At 38.8% G+C, this 22056-nt stretch overlaps 1 protein-coding gene across 1 annotated transcript in view; it reads left to right on the forward strand.

Moving 5' to 3' along the window:
* NIPA1 (NIPA magnesium transporter 1) overlaps positions 1-22056 on the forward strand; it is an 84683-nt gene that overhangs the window by 981 nt on the left and 61646 nt on the right. The window lies entirely within an intron of this gene.

Here is a 22056-nt window from a genome sequence, read left to right on the forward strand (position 1 = left end):
AGCAAGAGGTCTGTGCTTCTTTGTAGCTTCTGTTCCTGGGGTCCTTGATTGAGATACTCTGGTTTAGACTTGAGCCATCTGGCTACAAGTGATCTTCAGTGTGGAGAAAGCTGAAGGCAGATTTTTCTGAAAAAGCAAAAAATGGGTCAACTGAGTATTCCCCTGGTGGATAAGCCACCAGACCCCACTCCTTAGTAATGTAGAAAGTGAGAGATGTAGCACAGTTCGTTGACAGCGTCTGTGTTAAGAGAACCCTGGGACGATTTACTGAATGCAAGATGTAGCATGCTGTGAGACACAAATGCTGCTCTCAGGAGGACAGAGAATCTTGTGGGTTGTTAGCTGTTCTTTTCACAAGAATAGTATTAAGAGTTCTCAGGAAAATGAGACCACCAGGTCAAGGGTTTGAGAATAAGTAAACTTATTTAATAGTGCTGATTCCAGAACACAGGTGAAACTTTCTCAGAGTTTCCTGGATGGAGAGCCAAAAATCCCTTCAGAAAGACTGCAATCTCAAATGAAAATATAAAATCATGGATATTTGTTTAAAGAATTCAACTTAGAAGTGAAAACACTGAACTTTACATAAAATCCAAATAAAACCAAGTATGCTTTCCTTGGGATGCAGACATGTCTCTAAGACACATCTGGCATTGGCCTATTTTTCTGGAAGCACCTATCAATTTGACAGGTTTCAGGGGTGTGTGAAGTGTTTACTGTAACTTAAACATAACACATGTGCCCATTGATAAGATATGTGAGAAGGGCACTCCTCCTCTATAGTGTCCTTCCAAAAACCTACAACCCCAGTCTCACCATAACAAAAACATCTCACAAACATTGAGAAATATCCTGCAAAATAGATGACCAGTCCTCTGCCAAGGTTGTAAAGTCTGAGAGACTATCACAGACAGGAGTCGTCTAAGGACACATAATGATATTAGGTAAAATCTAAGGAAACCTGAATACGGACTTTAGTTAATAAAAACAAACAATTATTGAGTAAAACTAAAATGTGTTTTTTTAGCTCAGCTTATGTGTTTGAGGATATTAGTGAATAAGAAAATTAAAAAAAACACAACCAGAAAAAAAACCCACCCATAATTGATGCTGTTATTTATAACTATGTACTATGCCTTTAAATTAATAAAGTGAAAATGTGCTATTTGCTAATTTCATACTTTCCCACTTACAACCCATTGCTGCAGATTCAAGTTAGCTGAGTTGCTCACTGTGATGGAAGACAGACATATAGTCTTGTTTTGATAAATGTAGTTTTGATTTGTTCAACAGATATTCTTGAAACTTTTATTATGAGGATATGCAGTTTCAGAATCTACTCTCCTTAAAATCTTTTCCCACCTCTGCTAACAAGCAGCAGAGTTGACCATTATGAAATGACTGATATGGGAGAGATAGGAGGAAAGAGGAGGTAGCTAAGAACTAGGAAGTCAAGGTCTTGCATTAAGGGAGACCAGTCAGTTTCTTACACTGTAAAAAACTGTCTCAGTGAAAGTTTCAACTTTATTATTATTTTTAATATAATTTATTGTCAAATTAGCTAACATACAGTGTATACACTGTGCTCTTGGCTTCGGGAGTAAATTCCCATGATTCATTGCTTACCTATAACACCCAGTGTTCATCCCAACAAGTGCCCTTCTCAATGCCCATCACCCATTTTCCCCTCTCCCCCGCCCCTCCATCAACCCTCAGTTCTCTGTATTTAAGAGTCTCTTATGGTTTGCCTCCCTCTCTGTTTGAAACAACTTTTCCCCTTTCCTTCCCCCATGGTCTTCTGTCAAGTTTCTCAAATTCCATGTGAGTGAAAACATATGATATCTGTCTTTCTCTGACTGACTTATTTTACTTAGCATAATACCCTCCAGTCCATCCACGTTGTTGCAAATGGCAAGATTTCATTGTTTCTCATTGCCAAGTAGTATTTCATTGTATATATAAACCACAATTTCTTTATCCATTCATCTGTTGATGGACATTTGGGCTTTTTCCCATAATTTGGCTATCGTTGATAGCGCTGCTATAAACATTGGGGTACATGTCCCCCTATGGATCAGCACTCCTGTGTCCTTTGGATAAATTCCTAGTAGTGCTATTGCTGGGTGGTAGGGTAATTCTATTTTTAATTTTTTGAGGAACCTCCACACTGTTTTCCAGAATGGCTACACCAATTTGCATTCCCACCAACAGTGCAAGAGGGTTCCCATTTCTCCACATCCTTGCCAATGTATGTTGTTTCCTGAGTTGTTAATTTTAGCCACTCAGACTGATGTGAGGTGGTATCTCAGTGTAGTTTTGATTTGTATTTCCCTGATGATGAGCGATGTTGAGCATCTTTTCATGTGTCTGTTGGCCATCTGTTGTCGTCTTTGGAAGTGTCTATCCAAAATCTATAAAGAACTTACCAAACTCAACACCCAGAAAACAATCCAGTGAAGAAATGGGCAGTTTCAACTTTAAACAAAGTGCCACATGAGAGCATTGAGTTTTAGCTTCAGGAGAGGCAAGTTTTGGTCACAGCCCTTCTACTGGGGGTTTTGGGGCCAAGTTTCCTCTGTTACAAGCTTTCACTCACTCTTGAAGGGACCTTCCCAATAAACAGAGTTCCCGGATAGTCCAGGAGCACTTTCCATAACACAAGCTCATGGTGGACTACCTGACTCCTAGGGCACCTCTGAAGGACTCTGTGTGAGAAGAGGGCAGGGGGCACAAGGGGCCACAGATCATTTATAGTATGCCTAGTGTCAGAGTCCAGTTAAAGAAAGATTTAAGTGAGAAAAACAAGGTAATTGTGGGGTGTGAAAGCATTTGTGGAAAGCCAGTTAGAACTTCAGAATTCTGGCACACGTAGGCAATGATGGCTAGGGAGGTTGATAGCCTGGGGGTGGTATCCTGCCCTGGGACAAGCTTTGTGGAAACAGTCTCAGGAAAGTCATGTGGTTGAATTTGCTGGAAGCTTTGGAAAATTGCATAGTAAGTTACTTTATATAGAATGCCCTAGACCAGGATGAACCAGCAGATCTTTTTAAAATCCCTTTCTTCAAAACCAGGAGATACCACCTTACACACATTAGGATGGCTATTATAAAAATAAAAGAAACAAAAAGCAAGACATAAAATAACAGGTATTGGTGAAGGTGTGGAGAAATTGGAACTCTTGTGCATTTTTGATGGGAATTAAAAATGATGCACCTGCTTTGAAAAACAGTATGGCGAGTCTTCAAAAAATTAAACACAGACTTAACCATATGACCCACCAATTCCACTTCTGGGTATATACCCAAAAGAAGCGAAAGAAGGGTCTCAAACAAATATTTGTACACCCATGTTTATAGCAAGAACAAAAGGACATAGCATAAACAAAAGGTGGGAGCAATCCAAATATCCATTGACAGATGAACAGATAAGCAAATTGTGGTATATACATTTAATGGAATGTTATTTAGCCTTTTTAGCCTCTTTATGATGGTAATTCTAACACATGCTACAACATGGATGAACCTTGAGAACAGTATGCTAAGTGAAATAAGCCTGTTAAAAAAAGATGAACACTGTATAATTTCACTCATATGCGGAACTTAGTCAAATTCACAGACACGGAAAGTAGGATGGTGGTTGCAGGGACTGCAAGAAGCAGGGAATGGAGAGTTAGTGTTTAATGAGTACAGTGTTTCTGTTTGAGAAGATGAAAAGGTTCTGGAGATCAGTGGTGGTAATAGTTGTACAACAATGTGAATGTACTTAATGTCATAGAATTGTACACTTAAAAGTGTTGTTTAAAATGATAAATTTTATGTTTATTTTACCATAATAAAAATCCTTTCCAGGTTTCATAGTCTCTTTCCTGAGGAGTATAGTCTAAAACTGTAGTCATACTGTTAAGACACTGGAAAGGTGAGTGAGTTGTGTTGTGAGCATGGAACCGGGGATTCAGGCATTCCGCCTGCTGTCCCAAGCCTTCTGTACATTGTTTCTGAAGCACGTGCATTCCCTGGCTGTGGGATGTATGTGTTCTTTCTCGTTGCTTCTCCTGCCATCTCCAGGCACACTTAGGTGCATGTGCCTCCACATCCACAGAGAAGACAGACACACATTGTCTTCATCCCTGCAGTGGTCTGCGATTAGTTTCTGCTGCTTCTGTGAACCCTCCAGACCCTGACAGATGGGGTCAGTTTCCTCCCCCATGCATTTCCTTGGCGCTGGTCCTCAACCCCCTTCTGCCTCTGAAACCCATGGGATGATGGCCTGTTTACTTGTCTGTTCCCCTGGATCTTGGCTTATCAAGGCAGGGCACAGCTCCTGTCCACTTGGGAGGCATGTGATGGATACTCAGTAATGCTAACTGGCCATGTATAACTTGAGTGAAGAAGGTAAAACTGGACCTTATATTTTATGAAAAGACTTCAGAGCTTTCTTCAAGGTACTTAAAGCTGACATCATTTACTTGTGGCCTCTACTAAGTAAATGAAGCCAGAGTTACTGCTACATCTGAAGATCTACACCTATCTGATCTCTGTCTAGTCCTGAAGAGAGATCATTGTTGATAAGGAACATGGTGAGAATAGCTCTGAAGCCTGTACCTGGTTTAACTGATACTGTTTCCATAAGAAGAGAAGATAAAGGAGGCTACTAATAGGAAACCCATGGTGTCCCAGACTCATGTATCTATCAGCTTGCTGAGCCCCCCTCTCTTCTTTCTGTCTTTTCCTCCCTCCTTTTCTGCTTTCCTCCTTCCCTCCCTTTCTCCATCTCTCCATATAGTCTCTTCACATGTGGCTACCTTGGGCTTCCTTACTCCATGGTCTCATGGGGAAGTCAGATCCCTTGCATGGTGGGTAGCTTCCCTTAGACCAGATCTTCCAAGGATGATGGTGGAAGCTGTGTGGATATTTGTGGCCTGATCTCAGAAGTTTTGCAGTGCCACTTCTGCCACATTTTATTGGCTTACTCAGGGCCAACCCAGGTTCGGTGTGGGAGGGGAATGTATAAGGGCATAGATCCCCTGAGGCATGCACCTGATGTGGAACTGCTGGTATCAGGATTTTAACCCAGCTCATGCTCATTATGAAGATCATCTATTTTGCCCTGGTCCCTGTAGGGAAGGCAAGAGGGAAGATAGATTTACCTACAGATAAGGCTTAAGTGTGAAATTTACTTTTTAATCTGATACTGTGTTATTATAACTGTGAATAATACCCAAAGACTTTAAGGCAAATAAAAATTTATTCTCATTTTCATACAATGTAAGTGAAATACCCCTTGGTCTTATTGGATTGCTGTTGAACAAAATATATTTTTTCCTCAAAAATATTTGTATAGTATAAAATGTTATTTATATTTTCAGTCCAATTAAGTCCGTAATGAGTAAACAGTCATTTAAAAAAATTTTGGGGGTGCGTGAGTGGCTCAGTCAGTTAAGCATCTGACTCTTGATTTCAGCTCAGGTCATAATCTCACGGTTCATGAGTTCAAGCCCTGCATGGGGCTCCATGCTAACTGTGCAGAACCTGCTTGGGATTCTTTTTCTCTCCCTCTCTCTCTGCTCCTCCCCTGCTCACTCTTGCACATGCTCTCTCTCTCTCTCAAATAAACTTTAAAAAAAATTGGGGGGAGGGTGCCTGGATGGCTCAGTCATTTGAGCATCTTACTCTTGATTTTGCCTCAGGCCATGATCTCACAGTTCATGAGATTGAGCCCCATATCTGGCTCCATGCTGACAGCACAAACCCTGCTTGGGATTCTCTCTCTCCCTTTCCCTCTGCCCCTGCCCTGCTTGCACGTATGTGTGAGGTCTCAAAATAAATAAGTAAACATTAAAAAAAAACCTTTTTTAACCATGATGGACTAGAAAAGACCACTTTTCACATTAAATAGGTAATGGGGATTAAGGAGTACACTTGTTGTGATGAGCACTGGGTGATGTATGAAATCATGACCTGAGCCAAAATCAAGAGTTGGTCACTTAACTGACTGAGCCACCCAGGTGCCCCTAAAAGTGATGTTTTTATAAACTGTATACATACACAAGTATCTATTATACATACATATATATATAGCCAAAAAGATTTCCAGGAATATCATATCTATTTCCATGCTCATATTTAAATGTAGAGGAAATATAAACATATATTCCCAAAATTTGTTTTCCACAATTTTGGCTTCTCTCTGCGATAGTTGCATTCTACTAGTCATGACTGAGAGCTCATTATCATAGATTGTTCTGTTCACATAAACAGAGCACACTAGTACAGCTATAAATATCTGACATCTACCTGTCATGAAAGCAAGAATCAGTCACCTTGGCTTCTCTGCCCTCAGGGTGGGTTGGGGGCAGCCTCCATCTCTGTGAGGAAAAAAATGGGAGAGAAAGCTCTGCAGTTACAGCAAGGAGGAAGTGGATGCTCTTTAAGGGCAGAAACCATCCCTTGGGAGACTTTTTAAGTCTTCGTATTCACTAAGGATTGTGTACATGATGATTCTAGTAAATACGTGATAGATGGACACAGTAAGAAAATAGAATACAAGTATTGCATTGAGCTTTCTGGGGGAGTATGATGAGGAAGGAGAATGTGTTAATATATACCAGATTAATTTTCCTCTTGAAACACAATGTCATTTCCTGAAGAAACTGAGAAACTACCATAGCAGTTATTGCATTATGGTCACCATTGTGTGGGCTAACCTAGAAGTTTATGTATTGCTTATAAACTGTTTCTTTTTTAAAAACATTAGAGTATAATTACATAGAATAAGCTGCACAAATCTTAAGGGTACAGTTTGGTGAGTTTAGGGTTAGGGTTAGGTTAGGGTTAGGGTTATTTGACAAATAAATATATGTGTGTATCTAACACCCTAGTAAAGAAATTGATTATTGCTGTAGCCCTAGAATGTTCCCTCATGTCTTTTTTATATTCTGTGCTCCCCACACCACAGCAGAGTACCCAATCTTCTGATACCTATCTGCATAGAATGAATTAGTTTTGCCTATTTTTGAACTTCATTTAAGTGGAATTATATAGTATGTACTTTCTTACGTCTATTTTATTTTTTGGCTCAGCATGGTTGAAGATTCATTATGCTATTATCAATAGTACATTTATTATATTGCTGAATAGTGTTCCATTGTTTGAATATACCATAATTTGCTCATTCATTCTCTTGTTGATGAACATTTTGGTTGTTTCCAAAGTTTTGCAGTTTGAATAAAGGAGCAATGACAAGTCTCATATAATTCTTTTTAAATTTTTTTTTTTTTCAACGTTTTTTATTTATTTTTGGGACAGAGAGAGACAGAGCATGAACGGGGGAGGGGCAGAGAGAGAGGGAGACACAGAATCGGAAACAGGCTCCAGGCTCCGAGCCATCAGCCCAGAGCCTGACGCGGGGCTCGAACTCACGGACCGCAAGATCGTGACCTGGCTGAAGTCGGACGCTTAACCGACTGCGCCACCCAGGCGCCCCACATATAATTCTTTTTAAAACATAATGTTTTCATTTCTTTCGTGAAATACCTTGGAATAATAGTGCTGGATCATATAGTAGGTATGTAAGTAAATTTAAGACATTACTAAACATTTTTCCCACTCTAATTGTACCATTTTACATTCTCATTAGCAATATATGAGGGTTTTAGGTGTTCCATATCCTCTTCAACATTTAGTGTTGTCATATATTTAAATTTTAACCTTTCTGGTAAGTGTACAGTGGTATCCTGTGATTTTCATTCTCTTTTTCTTGGTAGTTTCATTTAATGAGTTTATTGTCCATTTGTATATGTTTTTTAATGAGGTGTCTTTTAAAGAGCTTTGCCTATGTTTTATTGGATTGTGTCTTTTTGTTATTGATTGTTAGTTTGTACGTATATCCTGGATACAAGTCCTTTGTCAGATAAAGGAATTGCAAATCTTTCTCTGTGGCTTGCCTTTTCATTTTCTTAAGGGTGCCTTTGGAAGGACAGAAAATTTTAGTTTTGATGAAGTTTAATTTGTGTGTGTGTGTGTGTGTGTTCTGTTTTAATTTTAATTTCAGTAACTGAACCTACACTGTTATATTAGTTTCAGGTGTACGATACAGTAATTCAACGATTTCATACATCACTTGGTACTCATCACAAGTGCATTCTTCAATCCCCATCAACTATTCACCCATCCCCCACCTGCCTCCTCTCCAATAAGCATCAGTATGGTCTCTATAATTAAGAGTCTATTTCTTGGAGCACCTGGATAGCTCAGTTGGTTATACGTCCGACTTGACCTGATGGTTCGTTAGTTCAAGCCCTGGGTTGGTCTCTGTGCTGACAGCTCAGAGCCTGGAGCCTGCTTTGGATTCTGTGTCTCCCTCTTTCTCTGCCCCTACCCTGCTCGTGCTCTGCCTCTCTTAAAAATAAACGTTAAAAAAAATTTTTTAAAGGAGTCTGTTTCTTGTTTTGTCTTTCTCTTTTTTTTTTTCCACTTTGCTTGTTTGTTTTGTTTCTTTAATTCCACATCTGAGTGAAATCATATGGTATTTGTCTTTCTCTGACTGGCTTATTTCACTTAGCATTATACTCTTTTGCTCCATTCATGTTGTTGCAAATGGCAAGGTTTCATTCCTTTTGATGACTGAATAAGACTCCATTGTATGTGTGTGTGTGTGTGTCTGTGTGTGTGTGTGTGTGTGTGTGTGTGTGTGTATGACATCTTCTTTATCCATTCATCTATTGATTGACACATGGGCTTCTTCCATATATTGGCTATTGTAAATAGTGCTGCTATAAACATAGGGGTGCATATACCCCTTTGAATTAGTGTTTTTGTATTCTTTGGGTAAATACCTGGTAGTGTGATTGCTGGATCATAGAGCAGTTCTAACATTTTGAGGAACCTTCATACTGTTTTCTACAGTAGCTGCACTTGTTTGCATTGTCACCAATAGTGCACAAGTGTTCCTTTTTCTCCACATCCTCACCAAACCCTGTTGTTTCTTGTGTTGTTGATTTTAGCCATCCGATGGGTGTAAGGTAATATCTTATTATGGATTTGACTTGCATTTCCCTGATGGTAGGTAAATGATGATGAACATCTTTTCATGTGTCTGTTGGTAATCTGTATGTCTTTGGAGAAATGTCTGTTCATGTCTTCTGCCAATTTTTAAATTGGATTGTTTGCTTTCTGGGTGTTCAGTTTTATAAGTACTTTTTTAAAAAAGATTTTATTTCTGGGGCGCCTGGGTGGCTCAGTCGGTTAAGCGGCCCACTTCGGCTCAGGTCATGATCTCGTGGTCCATGAGTTCGAGCCCCGCGTCGGGCTCTGTGCTGACAGCTCAGAGCCTGGAGCCTGTTTCGGATTCTGTGTCTCCCTCTCTCTCTGACCTTCCCCCATTCATGCTCTGTCTCTCTCTGTCTCAAAAATGAATAAACGTTAAAAAAACAAAAGAAAAAGAAAAAAGATTTTATTTTTAAGTAATCTCTACACCCAATATGGGGCTCAAACCCAAAACCCCAAAATCGAGTCGCATGGTCTGACTGAGCCAGCCAGGTGCCCAGAGTTTTATAAGTTCTTTATATATTTTGGATAACCCTTTATCAGATATGTTATTTGCAAATATCTTTTCCCATTCCATAGATTGCCTTTTAGTTTTGTTGATTGGTTCCTTTGCTGTGTGGAAACTTTACTTTGATGTAGTCCCAATAGTTTATTTTTGCTTTTGCTTCCCTTTCCACAGAAGACATGTCTAGAAAGAAGTTACGATGGCCCATGTCAAAGAGGATACTTCAATCCAAGGTTCTCTTCTCAGATTTTTATGTTCTCTACTAGGATTTTTATGGTTTCAGGTCTCACATTTAGATCTTTAATACATTTTGAATTTATTTTTGTGTATGGTGTAAGAAAATGGTCTAGTTTCATTCTTTTGCATGAAGTGTCCAGTTTTCCCATCATCATTTGTTGATAAGACTGTCTTTTCATTAGATATTCCTTCATGCTTTAAGATTAATTGACCATAGGGGCACCTGGGTGGCTCAGGTAAGCCTCTGACTTTGGCTCAGGTCATGATCTCACAGTTTGTGAGTTCGAGCCCCATGTTGGGCTCTGTGCTGACATCTCAGAGCCTGGAGCCTGCTTTGGATTTTGTGTCTACCTCTCTCTCTGCCCCACCCCTGTTTGCACTCTGTCTCTCTCTGTCTCTCAAAAATGAATAAATGTTAAAAAAAATTTTTTTAAGATTAAGTGACCATATATTTGTAGGTTTATTTCTGGGTTTTCTATTCTGTTCTCTTGACCTATGTGTCTATCTTACTTCCAGTACGACTAATTGACCATACATTTGTGGGTTCATTTCTGGGTTTTCTATAATATTCTCTTGATCTATATGTCTGTCTTACTGCCAGTACCATACTGTTTTGATTATATTACAGCTTTGTAATGTAACTTGAAATCTGGAATTGTGATACCTCTCACTTTGCTTTTCCTTTTCAAGATTGCTTTGGCTGTTTGGGGTCTTTTGTGGTTCCACACAAATTTTAGGATTGTTGCTTCCAGCTCTGTGAAAAATGCTAGTGATATTTTGATAGGGATTGCATGAAATGTGTAGATTGCTTTGGGTAGTATAGACATTTTAACAATATTTCTTCTTCTAATCCATGAGTATGGAATGTCTTTCCATTTCTTTGTGTCGTCTTTAATTTCTTTCATCACTATTTTATAGTTTTCAGAATACAAGTCTGTAACCTCTTTCATTAGGTTTATGCCTAGGTATCTTCTGTTTTTGGTGCAGTTGTAAATGGGATTGTTCCTTAATTTCTCTTTCTGTTACTTCATTATTGCTGTATAGAAATGCAACAGATTTCTGTATGTTGATTTTGTATCCCACAACTTTACTGAATTTGTGTGTCATTACTAGCAATTTTTTGGTGGAGTCTTTCAGGTTTTCTATATAGAGTATCATGTCATCTTCAAATAGTGCAAGTTTCACTTCTTCCTTGATAATTTGGATCTCTTTTATTTCCTTCTCTTATTGCTATGGCTAGGACTTCCAATACTATGTTAAATAATAGTGGTGAGAGTGGACATCCCTTCTTATTCTGACCGTAGAGGGAAAACTCTCAATTTTTCCCCATTAAGGATGATATTAGCTGTTGGTTTTTCATAGATGGCCTTTATTATGTTGAGATGTGTTCCCTCTAAACCTACTTTGTTGAGAGTTTTTCTCATGAATGGATGTTATGCTTTGTCAAATGCTTTTCTTCATCTTCTGAAAGGATCATATGGTTCTTATCCTTTCTTTTATTAATGTGATGTATCACATTGATTGATTTGCAAGTATTGAACCACCTTTGCAGCCCAGGAATAAATCCCACTTGATTGTGTTGAAGGATTTTTTTTTTCTTTTCTTTCTTTTTTTTTTTTTTTTTTTTTTTTTTTTTTTTTTTTTTTGAAGGATTCTTTTAATGTGTTGTTGGATTTGGTTTGCTAGAATTTTGTTGGGGATTTTTGCATCATGTGAACATCCAGGATGTTGGTCTCTTTTTCAGTGGTGCCTTTATTTGGTATTAGGGTAATGCTGGACTCATAGAATGAGTTTGGAAGTTTTCCTTCCTTTTTTTTTTTTCTTGGAATAGTTTGAAAAGAATTGGTGTTAACTTTTCTTTCAATGTTTGGTAGAATTTGCCTGTGAAGCTTTCTGGTCTAGGACTTTTGTTTGTTGAGAGTTTTTTGATTACTGATTCAGTTTCTTTGCTGGTTATCAGTCTGCTCAAATTTTCTGTTTCTTCCTGTTTTAGTTGGTAGTTTAATAATGTTTCTCACAGTTTATCCATTTCTTCCAAGTTGTCCAATATGTTGGCATATAGTTTTTTGTAACATTCTCTTATAATTGCTGGTATATCTGTGGTATATCTGTTCAAAAAGAATGTGTATTCTGCTGCTTTAGAATGAAATGCTCTGTATGTATCTGTTAAGTCCATCTGCTTTAGTATGTCATTTAAAGCCATTGTTTCCTTGTTGATCTTTTGCTTAGATGGTCTGTCCATTGCTGTATGTGGGGTGTTAAAGCCCCCTACTATTATTATATTATCAATGAGTTTTTTTATGGTTGTGATTAATTGATTTATATATTTGGATTATCTAAGTTGAGGGCATAAATACTTATTATTGTTAAATCTTTTTGGTAGACCCTTTTATTTTGCAGTACCCTTCATCTCTCATTACATTCTTTGTTTTAAAATCTAGTTTGTCTGATATAAGTATGGTTGTTCCAGTTTTATTTTAATGTCTGTTAGCATGATTAATCATTCTCCATCCCCTCACTTTCAATCTGGAGGTTTCTTTGGGTCTAAAATATGTCTCTTGTAAGAAGCACATTGATGGATCTTTTTTAAAAATCCATTCTGATGCCCATTATCTTTTTATTGGAGCATTTAGTCCATTTACATTCAGAATAATTATTGATAAATATGAATATAGTGCTATTGTATTACCTGTAAAGTCAATGTTCCTGTAGATTGTCTCTGTTTTTTTCTAGTGTTTGTTGTTTTTGGTTTCTCTTTCCCATTGGAAGGGTCTCCTTTAATATTTCTTGCAGAGCTAGTTTAGTATTCCTGAACTCCTTTTTTGTTTATCTTGGCAACTCTCTATCTCTCCTATTCTGAATGACAGCCTTGCTGGATAAAGGATTCCTGGGTGCATATTTTTCCCATTTAGCACATTGAATACCTCTTGGACTTAAATGCCTGTTTCCTTTCCCAGGTTAGGGAAGTTCTCAGCTATAATTTGTTCAAATAAACCTTCTGTCCCTTTTTCCTGCTCTTCTCTTGGAACTCCTAAGATACTGATATTATTGCAATTTATTTTGTCATTGAGTTCCCTAAATCTACCTTCATGATCTGATAGTTTTCTTCTTTTTTCTTTTCAGCTTCATTATTTTCCATAATTTTCTATTTATTCATTCATTCATTCATTTTTTAATACTCATTTACTTTTGAGAGAGAGAGAGAGAGAGCATGAGCAGAGAGGGGAAGAGAGAGGGAGACGGAAAATCCCAAGCAGGCTCCACACTGTGCACTGAACCTGATGCAGGGCTCAAGCACAAACTGGGAGATTATGACCTGAGCTGAAATCAACAGTTGGATGCTTACCTGACTGAGCCACCCAGGTACCCCTTTAATTTTTATCTTCTATGTCATTTACTCTCTCCTCTGCTTCTTCAATCCTTATTGTGACTGTATCCAGTTGCATCTCAGTTATAACATTTTTAATTTCAGCCTAATTAGTTTTTCAGTCTTTGATCTCTGCAGGAAGCGTTTCTCTGGTTTCTACTACCCAGCTAGTATTCTTATGACTGTTGTTCTAAATTCTTGTTCAGATATCTTGCTTATATCAGTTTTGAGTAAATCCCTGGCTGTGACTTCTTCTTGGTATTTCTTTTGGGGAGAATTCTTCCATCTTGTCATTTTGGCTATGTTTCTGTCTTTTACATATTATGAAAGCTTGTTATGTTTCCTGCTCCTGAGAGTAATGCTATATTAAGAAGAGGTCATGCACTGTCCAGGGCCAGGTACTTCAGAAGTGTTTCTGGTGTATGCTGTGTGCACTTTGCTATTGTGTTTTGGCTGCTCTTTCCCACAGGTCAGTCCTCTGGAGAGTTTCTCCTTGCTTGCAGTGGGGAGTGTTTGGACCTTTAATTAGGTGTGCTTTGTTTGTTTGTTAAAATAAACCTGAATAATAATAATAAGTCTGAATGAGAAAAAGAGAAAAGAAAAAGAAAAAAAAGCAAACAACCCCATAAGCCTGATTTCAAAGAAACAGAAAAAATAAAAAGCCTGGTCCAAAAAAAGAGAAAAGGAAATGAAAAAACAAACAAGTATAAGCCTAATTCCAAAGCGGGGAGGAAAAAAAGCCTAGTCCTATTTCCACCTGATCTGAAGCCGACATTTCGGAGCACTCTGTGATCAATAGAGTTGTGACTGCAGGTAGCCTGTGATGGTTGGTCCCCTGGGGGAGAGGCCCACTACACTGGGTCACAGTCACACCTGCCCTAGTAAAGATGTATCTGCAGGACATTGGGGGGGGGGGGTGTGGAGTGGCAGGGTAAGGGTTTGGGGTAAGTGGCTCCAGCCTCCACTGTGGGTGCTGTGTTGCTCACTGAAGTCTGTCCATGCTGGTTTGTAGTGAGAAAGTGGCATCACCCTGCTCTCTGGTCTCCGGAGTGGAGACCTGGCACCTACTAACAGGAATCTCTCACAGATTGAAGAATTTCCCTCTTGTGTTCCTGGCTTCTGTCAGATTTCTGCTCTCAACCTGTCTGTGACAAGGCTGTTGGCATGCCTAGGGCCACAGTTCTCCTGTATTTTGTCTCTGGCCTGTGACTGGGATTCAGAAATCCAAATCTTAAAGGACCCTTGCAGGGTGTGGAACTGCTTCCCTCCCACAGAGGAGAGACTTGCCATGGTGCATCTGGTGCTGTTTTGTCCCAGCAAAGCAGTTGTATGGCTGCACTCATGCTTAGAGTTTATTGTGAAACAGTGAAAAGCAGCAACCAGGTTATCTACTCTCTGTGTGAGCTTCTGTCCCTTGCTGTTGAATGGTTACTCAAATGGCGACCATCAGTCTTTTGTCCTTGGAGAGGCAGTATACCCTGTTCCACATGTACTCCAGGAAGGGGAATGTTCTCTCCCAGTGCAGCCCAGGGATCCCTACACCATGCTCTTTGCTCCAAGGCCTCTGCCCTCCTTCTCCCCAGGAACTCCACTGCACTCACCAGCTCGACTCTGCTGAATGGTGTAGACTTCTAAAAGCTCAGAATTTGAGCTCTGCTGCTTGTGAAAACTTGTGATCCATCCTCCTGATCCCCAGTCAGTGGTTTTGGGGAAGTGTTTTTCTTACACAAACCCAACACACTGCTATCTCTCCCCCTCTCTCTTTCTCTCTCTCTCATCTCTTTGCAAAAGGGCTCTCTTTCCTCTGTGGCACCACGGCTTTTCTCTCCCCTAATTTATGTCTCTGCACCTTGTACCTACCACAGTCTCTCCCTCTAATTGTGCACATTGTTCTTTTCACCCTCAGATTGATTTCCTAGGTGTTCAGAATGATTTGTTGTTAATCTAGCTGTGTTTGAGGGACAAGGCAAGCCCAGGATCCCCCTCCTACTCCACCATCTTAACTCTCTCCTCAGCTGTCTTCTTTGTTATTATATAGTGTCCTTTCTTGTCTCTTGTTACACTTTTTGTTTTTAAGTCTATTTTGTCTGATAATAGTATTGCTTCACACACTTTCTTTTGACATCCATTTGCATGACAGATGATTCTCCATTCCTTCACTTTTTTTTTAAGTTTATTTATTTATTTTTTGAGAGAGACAGAGACAGCATAAGCAAGGGAGAGGCAGAGAGAGGCATATATATATGAAGAAGCATATACATATATATATATATATGTATGTATATATATATATGACACATACCATATTAAGTTGATTGTCGTTTAAGTTTGAACCCATTCTTTACTCTTCTCTCCTCACATTTTAGCTATGTGTTATTGTATTTTATATACTTTTTTGTGTGTGAGTTCCTTGACTGATTTTTTATAGAAATAGTCATTTTTAATGCATTTGTGTTTCCTACCTCTATACTCACTTTTGGTCTCTCCTTTCCAAAGTGCCCCCTTTAATATTTCTTGTAGAGTTGGCTTAGTGGTCACAAGCTCCTTTAGTTTTTGTTTGTCTGGGAAACTCTACATCTCTCCTTACTGTGAATGATAGCCTGGCTGGATAGAATATTCTTGGCTGCAGACTTTTCGTATTCAGTACTTTGAATGTATCGTGCTGCTCTCTTCTGCTTTGCAAAGTTTCTGCTGAAAATCCCCTGCTAGCCTTATGTGTTTTCCCATGTAAGTTATTATCTTTTTTTTACTTTACACTTTAAAATTTTATATTTTTCAGTATGTTTTGTCAACTTAATTAATTACAGTATTTCTTGGTGTGGTTCTGCTTTTGTTGATTTTGTTGGGGTTTCTCTCTGCCTCCTGGATCTGGAGATCTGTTTCTTCCCCCCAGATTAAGGAAGGTTTCATCTATTTTTTTCTTCAATTACATTTTCCTCCTCCCTTTTCTCTTCTTCTGGGATTCACATAATATGAATGTTGTTACATTTGATGGAGTCACTGATTTCCCTAAGTCTGTTCTCATCATGCATAATTCCTTTATCTCTCTTTTCCTAAGTTTGATGACTTTCCATTACTCTAGCTTCTAGGTCACTAATTTGTTCCTCTGCTTCTTCCAGCGTGCTGATCATTCCATCAAGCTTGTTTCTCATTTTATTTATTGAACCCTTTGTCTCTACTATTCCTTATTTCTGTGTTAAGGGTCTCACTCATGTCTCCCATTCCTTTCTCAAGTCCAATGAGTATCCTTGTGGTCATTATTTTATATTCTCTATCAGGCATATTACTTGTATCTGTTTTGCTTAGATCACTGGCCATGACCTTGTCCTGCTCTTTCATTTGGAATAAATTTCTCTGTCTTCTCATTTTGTCTAAGTCTGTGCCTCTTTCTCTGTGTTAGGAACATCAGCCGTGTCTCCTGTTCTTAAGGGTATTGGCCTTATGAAGAATAGGTCACGTAGTGCACTGAAGTACAGTATCTTTCAGTGCCCAGGGCCTGGGACTTCCAGGTGTATCTCCACTGTGTGCTGCATGTGCTCTTCTGCTTTCTCCTGGCTGCTTTATCCCTCAGGCCAGTTGTCTGCAAAGGCTCACTTTGTCTGTTGTGGGCAGTTTTTATTCCTAGCCTGAATGTGACATATTTTCACTAGGTGTACTCTGGTCTCTTTGTGAAATGAGACCTGTCACCACCACCACCTGAATCCAGGCTCTGCAAAACCCTTGGGGAAGTGCAGTGTGAGCAGGTCTTCTAGGGGTGGGGCCTACTGCATGTGGACGGAGGCAAGGATGAATTGGAGTAGTTCCACCCGAGTGTGTGTGGGATGGGGTAGGGTTGGGTGTAATTAAGTAGTGCCACCTGCAGGTGGTCCTGTGCTTTTGAGAAATAGGGGAAGGTAATGGCACTATCCAGTTCCTTTGTTCTTGGAGGTGTTTTCTGTGAACACTCTCTCTAGAATGGACTCTGAAATGAAGAGCCTTCCCATTGTGTATCCCTGGCGCTCTTCAGATTGCTGTTTCCACATTGTATGTCTGTGAGTTGTTGCCTGCCTCTGTTCCAAGAGCAGCATGATACCCTCCAGTCTCTATCCCATCCTAGCCCACTGACCTTTAAAAGTCCAGGCTTTAAGTCTGGCTCATTGCCAGAACTCATGAAATTCAACCCCTCTCACCTTCTAAGGCAATTGCTATAGGGATTTGTTTTCCCTGCATATTCTCCTGTGTGCTAGTCTGTCTTTCATCCATCTCTGCAGCCACAGCTCCCTTCCCATCACAATGGCCACAACCTGTTTCCCTCCCGAACCACAGCTCTGCACTAACTACCCTCTTTGATGTGACCTCTCCTCTACTGTTAGCTGTGCAGTTGTTCTGCCAGTCTTTAGGTCAATTTATGGGGGGTATTTAGAATGATGTGATAGTTATTTAGTTGTATTCATGGGACGAGGGGAACTTACGGTCCTCCTACTCTGCCACCATCTTCTAACCTCTGTAACTTCTTTTGTTCTATATGATTGGTGCTTTTTTATTTGATTTCTGCCAAAGAAATCTTCGTTTCTCCTCAGGTCATGATGCCTTTGTCCTGTGTTTTCCTCTAGTAGTTTGTAGATTTAGCTTTTACCTTTAGGTCTGTAAGCTATTGAGTTAACTTTTGGGTATAGCTGAGGCATGAATCAAGGTTCAATATTTTCCCTACTGGTATCTAGTTGATGCAGCACCATTTATTAAAGTGACTTCCTCATTGAATTATACTGCCACTTCAGCCCATGATTTGACTGTACATGTATGGTTCTATTTCTGAACTGTGTTGTGTTTCATTGTATATGGCTATCCTTATGCCAGTGCCACACTGTCTTGATTATGTAGTTTTATAGTAAAATTTACAATCAGATAGTATAAGCCCTACAACTTTGTTCCTCTTTTTCAAGACTGCCAAACTATTTCTATAGGAAAATAAGTTCTACATATTTAATAATTGATGTACAAAAGAACTTCAAATGCTAAATCGATTTATAAGTTGGTGAATACCAGTGCTCAAATTGATTCTAATTAATACCCCCATCTAGCTACGTTGGTGTTTGGAAATAAAATTTCTTATTAGTCCTTTTTAAAGAACTCTGAAAACTGTAGCATCATGTTACACATTTTTTTTTAAGTTGAAGCATTAATTAATTAGTAAAGGACATAGTGATGTACTCTATTTTTGCTGTTTGCAGCAACTTCTATTGTTGCTCTAGGAGCATGCATGAAAGGAAGCCATTTTTCCATGGTATAATCCAAAAGGTAAATAAACTAGATGACTATCTATTTTTGTGCTAGAAAGTCATATTTAAGGATATTTCTGATGCACTTACATAACTTAATGGAAGATTTCAAAAGCTACAAGTCCATGGTTGGACAGCATCACTGCCAATTGATGTTATCATCCTGACAAGTCTTTTTTGTATTCGCACAACATTTCTTTGTTTTATAGTTCTGCTGTTATAAACAGCCATTCAACTCTCAGCACCCAAGGGTTCCAATGTGAGACAAATACCCCTACAACTTAACTATTAGGATCACTGCAGCCCATACGTAGGAGTGGAGGAGAGGACATGTGAGCGTAGCCAAACAAACAAAAAATCCTCAGTGTTCTACAATTCTGTGGCTCTCTGTTCTTGCTGATCCCAGAGGACTTGAAGTGTCCTGGGAAGCAGCTGGGAAACGGAGTGTGGGCATAAGCTTGAATGAGTGCCTCCTGATGTAAGGTGAGTGACTTTAAAATCTTTAGCTACAGTGATGTTTGAAGATGAAACTGTGAAGAAACCAACTGGTTTTAGAATAAGAGAAAAACTTCTATTTATGACAGAGGCTGAGAGCTGTTATGGAATACAGGCATCCGGGAGCTCATGGCTATAAAAAGAGGAAGGAACCTGAGGCAGCCAGCTCAGTGAGGAGGCTGTGCACAGGTGGATGGGCAAGCCAGCCTATCCACCCTTAGGCAGAGCACTTGTTTGAGGGATACTACTCATTTGAAGCCCTTGGGGACCACCTGCAGGAGCTTCACTTTGGTTTCTAGTAAAGGGTGTGGGACAGGTATACAGACAGAAAGTCTGACTTATTAAATGTCCATGGAAGCAGAAAAGTTTTGCCTGATATTGCCCTAAAATGTGAGGGCGATCTAAAAAGCTTTTGGATTTTAGCAAATGCAAGCTCCTCCTGGTGCATATAAGTGGAAGAGTCTGAGACACTTGGAGCTGATTTGTATCCTTTGACAAAAGGGAGACCAAAAGCCTATTTCCCCATCCCTGGGTACCTTGTGTCCCAGGTTTTTCCCCATTTTAGTTAACACTTTTTTTCCTAAACCTCCAAATGCATGTGCTATATGGTGGTAAATGGTGTTGGGTAATGTAGCAGTGAAAGAGGAGAACCCATGGGTCTCATTGCATTGGCTCCTGGCATCCTTGGACCAGTTTCTGCCCCAGGAAGGTCACCCATATTCCAGATACTGCTGCGGCAGCAATCCCTGACTCCATAAGCACTGATGACCAGACTATATTCATTGCAATAAAAGGAGTTGACCATTCTCTGCCCCCAACATTCTGTTTCCCCACAATTGTGACTAATTCCTCAATTTTAAAGTCCCTCAAATCTTGTTATATCTAATACAGAACTTTTTAAAAAGTTGAGTAGATTATTGTGCACATCTGCCATACAAATGAGCTTCAAGATGTTGTAGGATGATGTACATTTACAATTATTTAAATTAATGAGAATATTTATTTATACACAAAAGAGAAGTGGAGTGATTATACTAATATGAAACAAAGTAGATTTTTAACACAAAATTGTTATTAGAAACAAAGGACAGGGGCGCCTGGGTGGCTCAGTCGGTTGAGCGTCCGACTTCGGCTCAGGTCACGATCTCGCGGTCCGCGAGTTCGAGCCCCGCGTCGGGCTTTGGGCTAATGGCTCGGAGCCTGGAGCCTGCTTCTGATTCTGTGTCTCCCTCTCTCTCTGTCCCTCCCCCATTCATGCTGTGTCTCTCTCTGTCTCAAAAATAAATAAACGTTAAAAAAAAATTATAAAAAAAAAAAAAAACAAAGGACATTTTATAACAATGAAATGGTCCATCTATGAGGATGATGTAGCAATTCTAAATCAGTATGTACCTGACAGCAGTCTCAAAATACATTAAAATTGACATAGAAAAGAAATAGAAAATTCAGCAATAATAGTTGGAGACTTTAGTATGCTACTTTCAAAAATTTATTTAATAAAGTTTTTATAGAAAACTAGGCAGAAGATCAACGAGGAATAGAAGACTTGAATGATACTATAAACCAACTGACGTTAAATATTGTAATTATTACAGTTGGATTTATGTATGCCATTTACTCTTTGTTGTATATGCTTCACATACTTTCTGTTTCTATACTCATTTTATTTGCATAAAGTGAATTTTTCTAGTGTAATATTTTATTCCTTTAGTGATTTTTCACTATGTATATATGTTTTTTGAAGTACAGTTGACATACAACATTATATTAGTTTCAGGTGTACAATGTAGTGATTTGACATTGCCATACATTACAGAATGATCACCATGACAAGTCTAGTTACCATCTGTCACCACATGTAGTTATTAAGGCATAACTGACTATATTCCCTTTGCTTTCTTTTTATCCCCATGCCTTATTTTATAACTGGAAGTTTGTACTTCTTAATCCTCTTCACCTATTTTGCCCATCTTTCCCCTGCCCCCTCTTCACCCCTCTGGCAACAGTTTATTCTTTGTTTTTATGAGTCTGTTTCTATTTTGTTTTCTTTGTTCATTTTTTTGTTTGTTTTTTAGATTCCACATGTGAGTGATATCACACCATATATGTCTTTCTTTGTCTGACTTCATTTCACATAATACTGTCTGGTTCACCCATGTTGTCACAAATGGCAAGATTTCATTCTTTTTTATGACTAATATTCCACTCTATGTATATGTATATATATATTTATATCTCTATCTATCTATCTATCTATCTATCCACACACATACCCCACATCTTTTTCCATTCATCTGTCAGTGGGTACTTAGGTTGCTTCCATAATTTGGCTATTGTAAATAATCTTGCAATAAACATAGGGTGTATATACCTTTTCCAATTAGTATTTTTGTTGTCTTTAGGTAGATACCTAGGGATAGTTACTAAATCATATGGTAGTTTTGTTTTTAATTTTTTGAGGAAACTTTATATAGTTTTTCTTAGCTGTTACACCAATTTATGCCCCCCCCCAACAGTGCATAAGGGCTTAATGCATGAGGGTTTATCCATATCCTTACCAACATGTTATTTCTTGTCTTTTTGATGATTAGTGATGTTGAGCATCTTCTCATGTGTGTGTTGGCCATCTGTATGTCCTCTGTGGAGAAATATCTATTCAGTTCCTCTGTCCATTTATTAATCAGATTATTTGGGGTTTTTTGGTATTGGGTTGTATGGATTCTTTATATAATTTGGATGTTAATTGCTTATCAGGTATGTGATTTGCAGATATTGTCTCCCATTCATCATGTTGCCTTTTTGTTTTGTTGATGGTTTCCTTGGCTGTGCTAAAGGTTTTTAGTTTGATATAGTCCTAATAGTTTATTTTTGCTTATGTTTCCCTTGCCTGAGGAGATAATTCAGAAAAATATTGTGGAGGTTGATGTCCAAGAAATTACTGCATATGTTTTCTTTTAGGAGTTTAATGTTTTCAGGTCTCACATTTAAGTGGTTAGCCCATTTTAGTTAACTTTGATATATGGTGGAAGAAAGTGATCTAGTTTCATTCTTTCACATGTAAGCAAGCAGTTTTCTCAACACCATTTATTGGAAAGACTTTTCCCCCCATTGTATATTCTTGCCTCCTTTGTTGTAGATTGACCATGTAAG

Source organism: Panthera onca, chromosome B3 (assembly GCF_046562875.1).
Source record: "Panthera onca isolate mPanOnc1 chromosome B3, mPanOnc1 haplotype 2, whole genome shotgun sequence".
In the NCBI taxonomy this organism is placed as follows: Eukaryota; Metazoa; Chordata; class Mammalia; order Carnivora; family Felidae; genus Panthera; species Panthera onca.